The following is a 14,224-nucleotide window of genomic DNA, read 5'->3' on the forward strand; positions in this document are numbered from 1 at the left end:
TCCTTGGCTGTGGCTGATGGTATGGTGGGCCTCTGGCTGAAGCTTGTGTGCCAGTGCAGCTCTTTCCTGGGCAGGCCTTTGGCTTGGGTGGGTGTGCCTGAGGCTCTGGGGTCAGGGTAGACCCCTGGCTGGGATCCACTCACAACTGCACAGGTCTGGACCACACAGCTGCTCCCCAGGATCTCCACGTAATTACCAATGGAATGGCATGCCTCTCAAAATTATTGATTTTAATGAGATTTTAAAAATTATTATAGTGGGCTACCTATAGCAATGTAGAAAATATTTTTCTGACAATATAGAAAATCTAGTTTACATCTGTTATTTCCTTTTCTTGTTCTTTGTGTACTTTGGTTCTTTTTTAATTTGTGGATTCAAAATTTTTTTATTGTATTTACTTCCAAGACTACTTCTTCCATTCATTTTTTCACTCATGCATTCATTCAATACAAATCCAAGGCCCTGTTATTTACAGAGCCCTCAGATGGGCTTGACAGGGACAGTGGTGAACTGGACAGATGTGGTCCTTGCTCCAAGGGGCTTACTGTCAGGGTGTGAAAAAGTTACAGCACTGTGAGTCCAAGGTGCAAGAAAGAATTCATATGAATATCAAGGAAACCCCTCTAAAAAATACTGTTTAAGCCAGGACTCTAAAGAATGAGAAAGTATTATTTAGATGAAAGGAGAAAGGAATATTTTTCCACATTGAGGAAATAGTTTATGAAAATACCTTGAGGCAGAAAATGGAAACTAAAAGAGGTCTGGAGCATTAAAAAAAATTCTAATGTTTTATTTCACTCATACTTTGATTTCTGATTTCACTAATATTGTTTTCTTTTTCTTTTTGCCTTAATTTTTAACAGCTTTTTGACTGCTAATTTTTCCTTCTTTTATTATCCTTATAGTTCAATTTAGTAAAAATATGTGGGGTTTTACTTTTTCCTTTGAGTGTCACTTAATCTATAATTTTTTTAATTTGACATATTCTTGTTCTTTTCTAAATTGTCTCTATTTGTTGTTTTGATTCCCCTTTTGGAATAAGAAACATTTAGTGAATAATTTAAGGCAATATATGTGTTGTAGGACAAAAATAGTAATATCTTTCCTCACCCGTTACACAATTCATGGCTGAGAATCCCACAGGAATAACAAGAGAAAATCATACACATTCATTTAATATAAATTTTATGTAACAAAGGAGCCTTCAGAAATGAAGAGTCAAAGAGTCAGGGAAATCTGTTGTATTTTTATGAATAGTTCCACAGAAAGAAGTGCGATTGGAGCACAAAACATTACAGTCTAGTGTAGTGCTCGCTTCGGCAGCACATATACATTACAGTCCAGTGCTGATAAAGAGCAACTCAGCGAGGTCTATGTGTTCTGTGTGTACAACAAGAGACCTGTCATTCTAGGGAAGATGGGAGGAGGATGTCAGAGAGTGTCCTGCCCAGGCTTTATGGCATGCTTTAGAAAAGATGGCTAAGGGGAAGGTCAGTGGGCACACTGCTTCCCTTCACCCATCTTTTGGGGCCATACTTTACAGTGGTATGTCCTGAACCCTGTCAGTGTTATAAAGAACTTGCTATGAGGAGGTTTAACTTGCCTAATGTGGGAAAGGTACTAAATCTACCTAAAATAGTTGTAAAAAGAGATCTCTCTTTAAAACTATATATTTTTTCTGAGATGGCTTTACTTATGTTCACAATTTATAATTTTAGACTTCCAAAAGCTTTGGTCTTACCCCCCTTAAATAATTGTTAACTACAAATGTTAATTATTGCCAAAACAAATAAATACTAAATTAAAATTTTCTCCATTTTCATCACATTCATTTATAGTTACACTGATGTCATACCAATTTATATCAGTAATTAGATAACTATACTTTTTGTAGAGAGAAAAATTGTTATATAGATGTAAAATTAGTGGACTGTTATATATCCATGAATCATTGTTTCCAACTGTAAGTAATACTGACTCTCCTTTTCTACTACAGATGAAAAGAGGTGACTTCAATGCCTTTCCTATTATAATTCTGTGTGAAGCTAGCTTTGAGCTATCTTTAAATACAACTCAATGTGATGTGCTTGCCTAAGGCAACTGACATTTCAAATTGAGATTATTTTCACCCCCAAAGCAAGAAAGTCTGCTCTTTCCTGTAGTTACAGCTGTATAAATGAAGTTAATTTAAGAGGTCAGAATCTACCTTGTGACTTCTCAGATTTTTTCATTTCCATTACAAATCACTTGAGAGGAAAAAAGAGTAACTGACTATAAAATATATTGAAGAAAGAGTAGAGTAAAACATTATTAATTTAAACTCCCTTATTTTTGAATATCTGATCATCCAGGCTGAGGGGATTAGGGATTACTGTCATTGGACAAAATAATTTGCAATGAAAATCAATAAGAAATAATGATGGAGATTAAACTATTCACTTGAACAACCTTTTTGATCACTAATTGTTACAGGAGAGTACCAGTTACATTATGAACAAATCACATCTTGAATGACAATGCCTTCCTACTTTCTAGGATACGGTTGGAGAAGTGAGGCTACGAGTCTTGGTCTCAGGCAATGATTCTGTTGTTCAGCATCACACACAGGCTTAAGCCAGATATTACACATTACCCTCCCTCAAACAAATATAAAAATTTTCTAATTAATTTTTTCCTAATTAAAGTATTTTGTCAAAATAATCGCTAGTGTACCAGTTCATATTAGAACACAGGACTTTTTTTGGTTCTAGTTTCAACAAAGTGAAATTGGATATTTTCCCCCTGTGGAATATGAAAAAAAATTTTGAAAAGGAAGTTAGAAAATATAGATCCTCCTCTCACCCTACACTAAAATTTTGTGCAGTACAGGACTAGCAATTTTAATCCTTTTAATCCAAACTTTCCATAGCCCATCCCAGAGCATACCTTCCTTAACATCCACCTATTGATAAAACAGAATGTTGGATGCAAATGACCAATAAGGGGTCTTCTAGTGCTAATATCTTATGTACTACACTGAGAATGGAATCAAGTAGAGCCTGCTTATCAGCTTTTGAAAAATTTATTTATTTTGGTGCAGACTTCAGTTACTAGATTCACATCAACTGATCTTAAGAAAACAGGAAGCTTAGTAAACTGGCCAAGCCATCAATTTCCCACTTTCTCCAACTCTGAACTTCCCAAGAAAGTTTAGTAATTTTATCTTATCCACATATTTCACTTACTGAGTTTAAATTTTCAGTTATCTCACATCAAAACCTTTATCTCAGAGATTAAAAATGGCAGAGTAAAGCTTGGCACCAAAATATCGCCTCTGCAGGACCTACAATCAAGACACCTGGAAAACAACACTTTGGTGAAGAGAAAAAGAAGTAGAGCTCCGGGAATCAAGAAAGAGCTGAAGGAAAACTGGAAACCACAGAGAAATCGGAAAGAATGAAACAGTCTGGAACGTTAATCCTGGCTCCCTGGGAGGAGTTCCTTTCTGCACAAACCCTCTGGAGAGGGTGAGCACCCCCAAGGAGAAATAACAGATCCACACTTCTAACCCACAAAAAGTCCACAGTTATTGTAAACTGCAAATTCAATGTGAGATTTTACTGTGAAAGTGATTTGCCATGGCAGGTTAGAGTTGGAGAAGAAATGCACATCAGCACACACCATACTTGGGAATGACTAATCAGAAACCATTTGGGAAGGGGTTTGTTTTTGAAGACTGAGCTACTCTGGGAATCAAAAGTCACAAAACAACTACCTTTCAGCATCTCTGGGGTCACCCTACCCCAGTGACTGAGAGGAAGATGGCCACAAAAGATAAAAGGCTTTTATTGGTTCTTATGATATGTCAATATCTGGTTTGCCTCTCTGCTTCCTGATCACCATGATATGAAGTTTTTCTCAGACCTTTCCACCATGTCTTCCTGCCTTGGAGCCAGCTGATTATGGACTAAATTCTCTAAAAACCCTCTCAGCACTGGTCCCAGATCTGATCTACACATTCACCATCAACTTTACTTGATCATGTAGTCTTCCTGGTGCCAGCCATCTGGTGAAGTTTTATACGGAGAATTAAACCAAAGAGGAAATCGAATTTGGGAACTTGGGCTTGCAAGGAAGGTGGTGGAGCCACTGAGCTAAATCCCCGGCCCTTCACTGACTTATTTTTAATTGACAAAAACTGTATCATGTACAACATGTTGTTTTGAAATATGTACCCACTGGGGAATGGCTTATATCCAAATTTTAACAAAATGTAAAATGAAAAGCAAAACTCAAAAAAAAATCTGGTTTGTCTTTGACTCTAATATTATTACTGATTTATTTTCTATTGATGATATATGGTTGCAAAGTCGTTGCTTTTTCTTGGTTTGCTATTTGCCAATGTCTGGTTTCTCTTTGTGTCATCAGTATTACTATGATTCATTTTCTCTCTGTGTGGTGCTGGGGATTAAACCTCAGAGGAAGGTTGAACACTAGGACGAACCTCAAATATGATACTGAAAAGATTGATAGAGGAGTGAGAACACCAACACACAACCAAACTCAAGGACACGTTACAGGGAGACAGAATCTAACTAGGACAGAGTGTCAGAAACAGAAAAGGTGGATGTAGTAAATTTTAAACTCAGTGATATCCTAAAAGTGTTGACACCATGCAAGCAAGATCCAACAGCTGATGACAAGAAAGAGGATGAAGTAGATGACACAGTGGAAGTTAGAAAAGGAGTTTTTGAGGTCAGATATTAGGACCAGGGAAAACAACCAACTGGATGGAATGTGTTAAAGGTCATAAAGACCTATGGTTAGCAGGTTGAGTGAGATGTTTCCTAAAAAGAGGGGACGTGCACAGAACATGGGACCCAAAATGACATCAGTCTTATGGCTGAGCACTGTGTGTCAATCAGAAAGTGCCAATCATTTGTAGAACCAATCAGAAAATCCTCTTTTCAATCTTTCATTTGGCTATGGGTGCAACCAAAAGAACTGAAATAATTCTCTCCATACTGTTGGATCATAGTGGAAAGACGATAGAAATAAACAGCAGAAGAAGCCACAGAAATTATATAAACACATGGAAATAGAACAATATGTTATTAAATAGTCATGGCTCACAGACGAACTCAGGGAAAAAAAAAGTTCCTACAATCAAACTTCAGTGGAAGTACAACATACCAAAGCCTATGGTACACAATGAAAGCAGTTCCAAGAGGAGTTTATAGCGCTCAATGCACACACAATAAAGTAGAATAATCCCAAGTGAATAACCTAATGATACACTTCAACGTCTTAAAAAATGAGAACAATAAAAATCTGGAACTAGTAGAAATGAAGTATAAAAAACAACAGAAATTAATGAAATTGAGACAAAAATACAAAGGGTCAATGAAGCAAACAGCTGGTCCTTTGCAAGGATGGGAAAGTATATGAGGATGGCGGGGCAGGAGTGAAAGGGGAATAAAGAGGACCAAGATGCAATACGTGTATGTACCGGCTCTCCACGATGAGTGCATTGGCTATGTATCACAAGGGCGTACTAATAAAACACAGATTAGAAACCCTTTGTCTCCTACATTGCATCTTTCTGTTTAAATTTATTTTTAATTGATACATAAAAATAGAAGCTGGGTGTGACAGTACCTCCCCATAACCCCAGCACTCTGGGAGGCTAAGGCAGGAGAATTGCTATCTTGAGCCCAGTATCGGTGAATTAGTGACTTAGGGAGACAATTTCTCAAAATCACCACAGTGATATATGTGCACCCATGTTTATAGCAGCATAATTTGTGATAGTTAAAACTTGGAAGCAGCCCAAATGCCCATCAACTGAAGACTGGATAAAGAAAATGTGTTTTTTTAAATAAAATGGAGTACTACTCAGCCATAAAAAATGAGAAATTAGAGACATTTATTGCTAAATGGATGCACATTGAGGCGATACTCTTAAGTGAAATAAACAGGACACACTGTGTAAATACCAAAGAGTTTCTCTAGTGTGAGAAACTGAAAGTGTAAATAAGGACTAAAAGGTATAACAGATAATGTGAAATAGGAAGAAAAGAGGCGAAGGGGAAGGGGAAGTGGGAGGAGCAGGGGAAATTGCAGAAGGGAATGGGATTAATATGAGAAAATGAAAAAATGGAAACAAAGCCTTTGTAAATAGGGAGGGCACGGGAAGGGGAAAAATTAAGAACCAAGAGAGATTATGTAAAGGTGCAAATTTCCAATGATGAATGTCATTATGTTGTATACCTAAAATGTACCATTAAAGTAAAATTTAAAATAAAGAATGAACCAAAAAAAATTAAAAATTAAAAATGGCTGGGGATGTAACTCAGTGGAAAGACCCATAATTCAATTCTTAGTATTGCAAATGAACCGACCAATCAGTCAATACACTGTACATATTTTGGAGCTACCCAAAATATATTTTGGTATACATGTACATTGTATCATTTTAAAACCAGGTTAAACATACCTACCTCCTCAAACATTTGTCACTTATTTCTGTTAATAGTGAGACACCAGGCTTGAATCTCTGGTCTACTTGGTGAATATAATTGAAATTTCCAGGATAATTGTAAATTCAAATGTTTGAACAGAGCTCATATTTTTTTCTTTATCAAACTGTTGTGGTATTTTTTTCTTTTTTGTTTTTTGTTTCATTTTGTTTTGCTTTGATTTTTTTTTGTGTTGCTGGGAATCAAACCCAGGGCTTCGTGCATGATAGGCAACTATGAAGAAACTTAACAGGAAACTCCCACACACTTAGTGGATTCTTTGCCCATGTTATTTTGAGGGCTGTCATCACAAATTATCAGTCTGGTTGGCTACAAAGGAGAAATTTGTTCTTTCACAATTACGGAGGACAGACATCAGAAATCAAGTGGCCGCAAGGTTGGCTCTTTCTGAGGGAAGATCTGTCCCATGCCTCTGCTCTGGTTGCTGACAGTCCTTGGCGCTCTTTTGTTGTAGATTCATCACTTCACTATCATCCTTATGTTCCCACGGTCCTGTCCCTTAGCGCCTGTGAGCATGTGTCTCAGTTTTCCTCTTATACAGATCTGAGTGGATTAGGGACCTCACCAATCCAGTTGAAACTATGTTTTAATTGATCACATCATCTGCAAAGAGCCTACACAAGTTCACATTCACAGATACAGAGATTTGGGCCTTCACCACGTATTTTGGGAGCATGCAACTCAACCCACAATAGCACTCAGCCCTTCCTTTGGTTTTTTAATCGCCTATCAGGAAACCCCTTTTCTGTCTAAGCATATGGATCTGAAGTTTGCCTTCTTTTTTTTTCTTCTTAATGACCACCTTCCCTTTATATGTTCAAAATTTTTCTCCTGGATGTTCCTCAGCAGGTAAACACAATCCAGTTACCTTCTGAAAATATTAAACAAATTCTACCTATTAATCCTATATTTCTTTTTATCCCTTACCCTCTCTTTTCTGCAAATCTAACATGATGTTTTCTATCTATGTTTACACTATACCCTCTTCAATTCTTCAATCCATACAAACTGACTTCTGCTCATCACTGATACTCCTCTTGTTAAGATTCTAATGCTACTTTTGTTATTAAATCAATGTATGCTTCTGACTTCTTACATGACTTAATGACTAACAGATTTTTTTATTACTCCCATCATCTTCAATTCCTCTCAATTTCCATGAATTTTGCATTCCAGGTATTTCCTAAGTCTCTGAATGCTTAGCTGTCTTAGAACACTTTTCTTGCTCTGTTCACTACATAAATTTTGATGTCCCTCTAGGATCCATTTGTCTTATTATTCTTACTCTATAGACTTTTCTCGGTTAATCTCATTTCCTATCTTCCATATGAGCTCCCAGCATATATATCTCTGCCCATATTTCTCTCCTAAACCTTAATCTTACTGAACTCCAGTTAACCAAGTGAGAAACAGTGGACTCACCCATAGTTTCTCTATTTTCCTCACCCCATATTAAGTTTTCCTTTACATTATATTTCCTTATAATGCCTTCCAAATTCCTCCTCTTTTCTCCAATATCACTTGTACTGATTTAGATTAAGTCTCTATTTTTTTTCTGGGTTCCTCAACTATTACATTTTGTCCGATCCAAAACACTCTCCCATTATTCCTAGTTTGATTTTCCACAATACAATCTGATGATGATATTCCACTGAAAATTGTTTTAAGCCTCATCATAGCTTTCAGCATAAAGCTTCAAACTCCTATTCATCTCTTATATAGACATCATCTCTCACTATTTCATTTCTGTAAACCCCATTCATGCTGAATTATTACATCTGTGTAATGTGACATGTACCTTCCTCTACCTGGAAACCTTCCCTACACTTTACCCAATAATTCTTATTCTTCTTCCAAGCTTCTTTGGCAGAACGTCTTCCTTGACCCTAAACCTCTTTTTTTTCTGATTTTGATTTGGCAAATCTTGTACTTATCCCCCAACAATCCTGTATTTACTTGTATTGCAGGAACATATATGAGGTCTAACAGATTGTCTAAATTTTCCACTGAACTATAAGCCACTTGAGGATGCAAATCAGGTTCCTTTTTTTGGTATTTCCAGAAATTAGCACAGACATGTGGTCTACTCCGAAATATTTTAGTGAAATTATAGATGTGAAAGAGGTTAGCGTGCTGAGTAGTAAAAGAACGTGACAAAGATTAGGGGACGACAAACGCTTAAGAGACAGAGGAAGAAACTAGATAATGGAACCCGAAAGATGAGCAAAGAACAAGAAGAGAACTTCAGAGAGAGAGTGGTGGCTCTTGGTCGTACGTCCTGGTTTGCCTGGAGAGGGGCAGAATGAACACTGATTTAAAAAACTTACTTCAGAAAGTATGAACTTTCCCTCCACTACGCATCAGTCAAGACGCTTAGAACTCCCTGAGGCTCTGAAGACCTGTTTTGTGAATTTGTAAACTGTTTTGTAAATCACCCTTCGCATTCCAAATTTAGACTTTATTTTCAAACAGATTCTCCAATTTGTTTTTTTGCTTTATTCAAAATCAGCTTGAAATCTTTGATGAAAATGTTTAATGAGAGAACACCACAATCTCCAAGTTTTCAAGCTTTTGGAAAATGACAATTCTTAACAAAAACTGCACAGTGGAAGGTGTTAAATTTTACCCTCACAAGCAAAGGAAGTGTGGAGAAAATTAAGAGAGATTATTGTATGGATTTGTTTTCTAAATTCTTTAATTCCAGTTTATAAAATCTCGACTTGTAGAAACTTTTTAGCTGGATAAATTTATCTTCAGTCTGTAATGAATAAAATTTAGGCTTGGGTTTTGTAGCATCTAAATTTGGTGAAATATTGAAAAGAATCTAATTGAAGGTGTTACCATTTCCAATTTTTTAAGCATAAAATAAAAATTTAGTATCCAAAGTAGTATAGGATTCAGAGTGAAAGGAAGTGCTAAATAAATTAATATTATATAAATTTTGAGTTATTTGTTGAGTTCTAGGCAAAGCCTTTTCTTTCAAAAATGAAATTCTTCATAAATATTCAGAAATTATACTGATTAAGGTACATGTAAACAAAATTATATTGTAAAATACTTTATCATTAAAAATAAAACAGTGATAATTTTTAACACTTTCTGAGAGTTACCTGTTTCTGATACCATGTCATTGAAGGGTTTAAATCATAAATATTTGTTCTGTACTCTGCTCTCCAAGTGCCTAAGCATTTGTAACTGCACTTCAAGGACCAACACAAGGGCAGGTGGATGTCAATAAGGTTGTGTCTGCCTTGAACTGAAGGAGCCCATTTCATATATTTTATGTGTTGGTCTTGTTCAAGCTTTGTACTGTACAAAATAAATACTGCTAAAAATATTTCAAGACTACTGGTCATGTGTTCTCTTGTATTTAAAAGCAAACAAACAAGCCTCTAAAAAATTCTGATTATATTTTGGTGTTTTACCATGTAAGCTTTCAACTCTTGGGTTTCCTAAATCTAAATTATTTTAATGTTTGTACCGATCTAAGCAAGATGAGGGGGAGGACTATGAAATGGCTTTTTTCAGAGAGGAGATTTTCCTTTTAAAATAGTAATATGTAGTTTGAAAATGGGAATGTAGTAATAATGAAAAGATAATAGGTACCCATGAAAATCAGTATACAAGACTAATGATGATGTTATGTTCTATTTAAACAAAATGAAATTACAAAAAAACCCAGACTTCTGTTGTAAACATTCTGTCAATTTATTTTTTCTTGTGGTGCTGAGGCTTAGATGCAGGTCCTTTGCACTGAGTTACATCTCCAGACTTTTAAATTTTTTTCTCTCTTGTAAACTTTTTTGAGGCAGGCTTTTGATAAACTGTCCAGGCTCTACTGGAGCATACTATCCCCTTCCTCGGCTGCCCAGAGTGCTGGGATTATAGCACTGCATTGCCTTGTCCAGCCTGTCAATTTAAAAAAAATTTCATTAAGTTTATTGGTACATTTTAGGTACACAATATAGTTACATTCATTATTGGGATCTTGTACCTTTACATAATGTATATTGATTCGTATTTTTCCCCCATTCCTCTGCCCTTCCTATTTACAAAGACTTTGTTACCATTTCCTTTTCTCATATTTTTTCTTTTCCTTTCTTTCCTTTCCCCTACTCCTCCCATTTCCCCTACCCCTTTAGACCTTTTCTTCTTATTTCAGATTATCAATTATACATTTTGATCCTTATTTACACTTTTAGTTTTTTACACCAGAGAAACTATTCGGTATTTACACATGTGTCCTATTTATTTCACTTAAGAGTATGCCCTCAATGTGCATCCATTTAGCTATAAATGTCTCATTTCTCATTCTTTATAGCCTGTCAAATTTTGATTCCAAATGGTGCTTAAAATAAGCAACAAGCTGGGGGTGGTGGCACACTTCTGTAATCCCCACACTCTGGAAAACTGAGGCAGGAATATTGCAAGTTCCAGCCCAGCCTGGGCCATTTAGTAACTCAGCAAGACCCTGTCTCAGAATAAAAAATTAAAAACAGCTGGGGACGTAAAGCAGTGTAAAGGCCCTGGGTCAATTCCCAATACAGCAAAAAAAATTTTTCGTTAAAAAAGAATAAATATTGGGCCGGGGATTTAGCTCAGTGGTTTTGCCGCCTGCTGCTCAAGCTTAAGGACCCGAGTTCAACCCCAGTACTGAAAAAAAAAAAAAAAAGAATAAACAGTACAAGTATGTTTTATTACTAAAGTACTTTTTAAAAATGTGTATGTGTAGATTTCACAGAATAAGAAATACAAACAGCCAATAAATATATGAAAATTGCTCATTATCTTTACTCCAACTATTCTGTCTTATTCCAGTAAGAGTACCTATTATTAAGGACTCAAAAAGAGTGCTGGCAAGGTTCCGGGGTAAAAGGAACACTTCTGCATTGTTGGTGATAGTGCAAACTGGTGCAAACCACTATGGAAATCAGTTTGAGGATTCCTCAAAAAGCTAAATATAGAAATTCCATTTGACCTAGATATACTTCTCCTGAGTATCTTCCCAGAAAAGCTAAGTCATCCTTCTACAACAGCACATGCATACCCACGCTTATAGCAGCACAATTTACAATATATAAATTACTGATATGGGCAATATGCCCATCAACAGTTGAATGGATAAAGAAAATCTGGTATATATGCATACAATGGAATAATACTCTGCTAAAAGAAGGATAATTTTAAGTCATTTTTAGGAAAATGGATGGATCTTGAGTCTTAATGTTAAGTGAAATAAATCAGGCACAAAAGGTGAAATATCATGGTATCTCCAATGTAAGTGACTCCAATATAAACAGAGCAAAATAGGGAGCCATGTTAAGAAACAGGGAAGTAACCTTGTTAGAGATGGGAAGAAGATCTGGAGAATGAGGGAGAGGAGAAGGTGAGGTAGGGGGAAGGAGTAAAAAATGATCAAAATACAATATGTATAGGTAGCAAACACCCAAGCTGAATGTAATCACTATGTATCACAAACACATACTACTAATAAAACATGTGAATGTACGTATATCAATAGAAAAGGCCTGCTACACATCAGAAGTTAATGCAGGCTAGTGCTTTGTAGTATAATTACTGGTGACTTTAATTTCATTTTTGAAATCAGTGTTGCAATTTTCCTGTTATATTGTAGTATACAAACAGACTTGACTGAAATAATCAACAGTGATGTCTAGGCCAGGTTTGGAAGAAAGACAGATCAGGAAAGGGGCAAATGAAGAAAATGTACTAAATTTCCCCGTGACTAAAGAGTAGCTGAAGCAGAAGTGAAGGCCTGAGGGAGCTGGGAAGATCAGAAGTCCTGATCAGAGAGTGGATTGTTAAAATTTAATATATCTGAGGTGGAAAAGTTCTGAAGACAAGATATATGCTACAAGCTAAGAGCAGTGTTAAGCTTATTGCAATTAAAGTGTACACAAATTTCATGATTAAGTTATTATATGAGTTGTTCATGTTGATGCTGGTGTGCCTATTACAGAAGTTTGGGCAGATGAAGAATAAATAAAATTCCAAAATCTTATTAATAAAGGGAAGTTTAAGGAGATTTATATAGGATCACAATGAAGAGCATTGCAATGACGTGGCTTGAGTGCTAGATGAGTGAATTGCATATTATATACATTTATATTATAGGTAATTAGTAAATCTATTGCGCTTACCTGTTGTTATTCACATATCAATTCATAAAATATGAAGTGTAGATATAGATTATGTGAGACCAAAGCGACTCCATTTTGCTAAAATCCACTATTCCCCTAGTCTCTATTGTCCTCACAAATTAATGGTTAAAATGTGCCTGCTCTGGGACAAAAGACACAATCTGTAACGAAGCAAAGTTCCTAAGTTAATTACTCAACCCTCTGTGTACCTAGGAAAAGAACGTTCCGGGCCCCCTATCCATAGAACAATCTGTAGATGTGCTGACTGTCAGTACGTAATGGTCGTGACTAATAGTCAGTGTGTCTGCTGACCATCAGTACGTGACAGTTGACCACTAACCTTTGTCCCTCCTTTCCCTCGTAAAACCTACATGTAACCGCCCCTCAACCCCCACGATGAACCTAGCCAATCAGAAATGTACACTTCATGCTTGCTAAATGTTAACCAATCATGTAACTGCTAAGTGAAAAATCTCCAAACCTTGCTGTAACCTCTATAAAAACCCCGCTAATTTGAAATTCGGGGCTCTCAATTCTGATCCGCTGCGTCGGTGACGGTTGGGAGCCTCTGCTCAAGCTTGAATAAATGACCCTCGTGTGTTTGCATCGGAATCGGCTCCTTGGTGGTCTTTGGGGACTTCGCGATCTGGGCACAACAGATTATACTTGACATCAAGTATTAAGGGCTGACCTTTTTTCACATTAACCTAATCAAAGCAACACATAATGAGTGCTACAAAATATCTTAGGGCCTTAGACAGAAATTAGTTGAACGTTTCTTAATGAAATGAATGTATATTTCAAAGTTTTTAACTAAAGCATGTAGCATATTAGAAGTAGGACTTAATAGAGATGTGTGTTAGCAATGTGGAACCCAGCGTTTTCTGGGGGGTTTTCTTGAATCTGAGTAACATGGACATCACTGTAAAGTGTTTCACTGCCTTTTGTTAGATTTCTACAGACTGTGTTCCCTGTAAAAATCCTCTTTCTTTGCTCTAATTCTATGTTTAATCAGTCAATGCTCCAACTATGGATTCTACTTGCAAGCAGTTCTGTGAGAATGACTGGTTTGAACGTGTGGATTTAGCCAGGCATGGTGGCACAGCTCTGTAATTCCAGCAGTCTTGAAGGCTGAGGCAGGAGGGTCACAAGTTTGACTCCAGTTTCGTCAACTTAGGCTCTGTCTCAAAATAAAAAATAAAAAAAAAAAGGTTGAGGAGGTAGCTCAATGTGAAAATGTGAAACCCTGGATTTAATCCCTAGGGCCATAAACACACACACACACACACACACACACACACACACACACACACACACACACAGAGGTATGAATGTGTTCCCAATTGGTATATGGAGAAAAACTTGGAGCAACTGAGTTGTGAATTTTACATTTACTTGTGTGTGATTTCATCCATGAGAAAACACTAGATCCTCCTCCTAGACACCTTCTGGCCCCGATCCACATCACATCCCTTTCATAAGCAACTCTCACCTCTCTTTTCCCTTAGGACTGCCCCGCCTACAAGTCTTACCTCATTACAGCAT

General features: G+C 36.6%; 2 long non-coding RNA genes across 5 annotated transcripts in view; one reads left to right on the top strand and one right to left on the bottom strand.

Moving 5' to 3' along the window:
* The window catches only part of LOC110348426 (uncharacterized), a 23,429-nt gene extending 16,843 nt beyond the window's left edge, over positions 1 to 6,586 (top strand). For 2 of the 3 annotated variants that reach the window (XR_002393660.2, XR_002393661.2), the window contains one exon: positions 3,320 to 6,586. This is a non-coding gene — a long non-coding RNA (uncharacterized LOC110348426). The remainder of the gene's footprint in view (positions 1 to 3,319) is intronic. The other variant, XR_002393659.2, reaches the window with a different exon arrangement.
* Positions 6,587 to 10,212: 3,626 nt separating this feature from the next.
* Positions 10,213 to 14,192, bottom strand: LOC147827600 (uncharacterized). Of its 2 annotated transcripts, XR_015451932.1 has the most exons (4): positions 14,075 to 14,192; positions 13,720 to 13,859; positions 12,680 to 13,325; positions 10,213 to 10,427 (listed from the first exon to the last, which is right to left on the bottom strand). It is a non-coding gene; the product is annotated as an uncharacterized LOC147827600 (long non-coding RNA). The 2 variants fall into 2 exon arrangements; XR_015451931.1 differs by having other exon boundaries at positions 12,680 to 13,859.
* Positions 14,193 to 14,224: the final 32 nt, after the last annotated feature.

This window comes from Heterocephalus glaber, unplaced genomic scaffold, assembly GCF_053883595.1.
Source record: "Heterocephalus glaber isolate CG9 unplaced genomic scaffold, H.glaber_assembly_v1.0 deba00001442, whole genome shotgun sequence".
NCBI lineage: Eukaryota > Metazoa > Chordata > Mammalia > Rodentia > Bathyergidae > Heterocephalus > Heterocephalus glaber.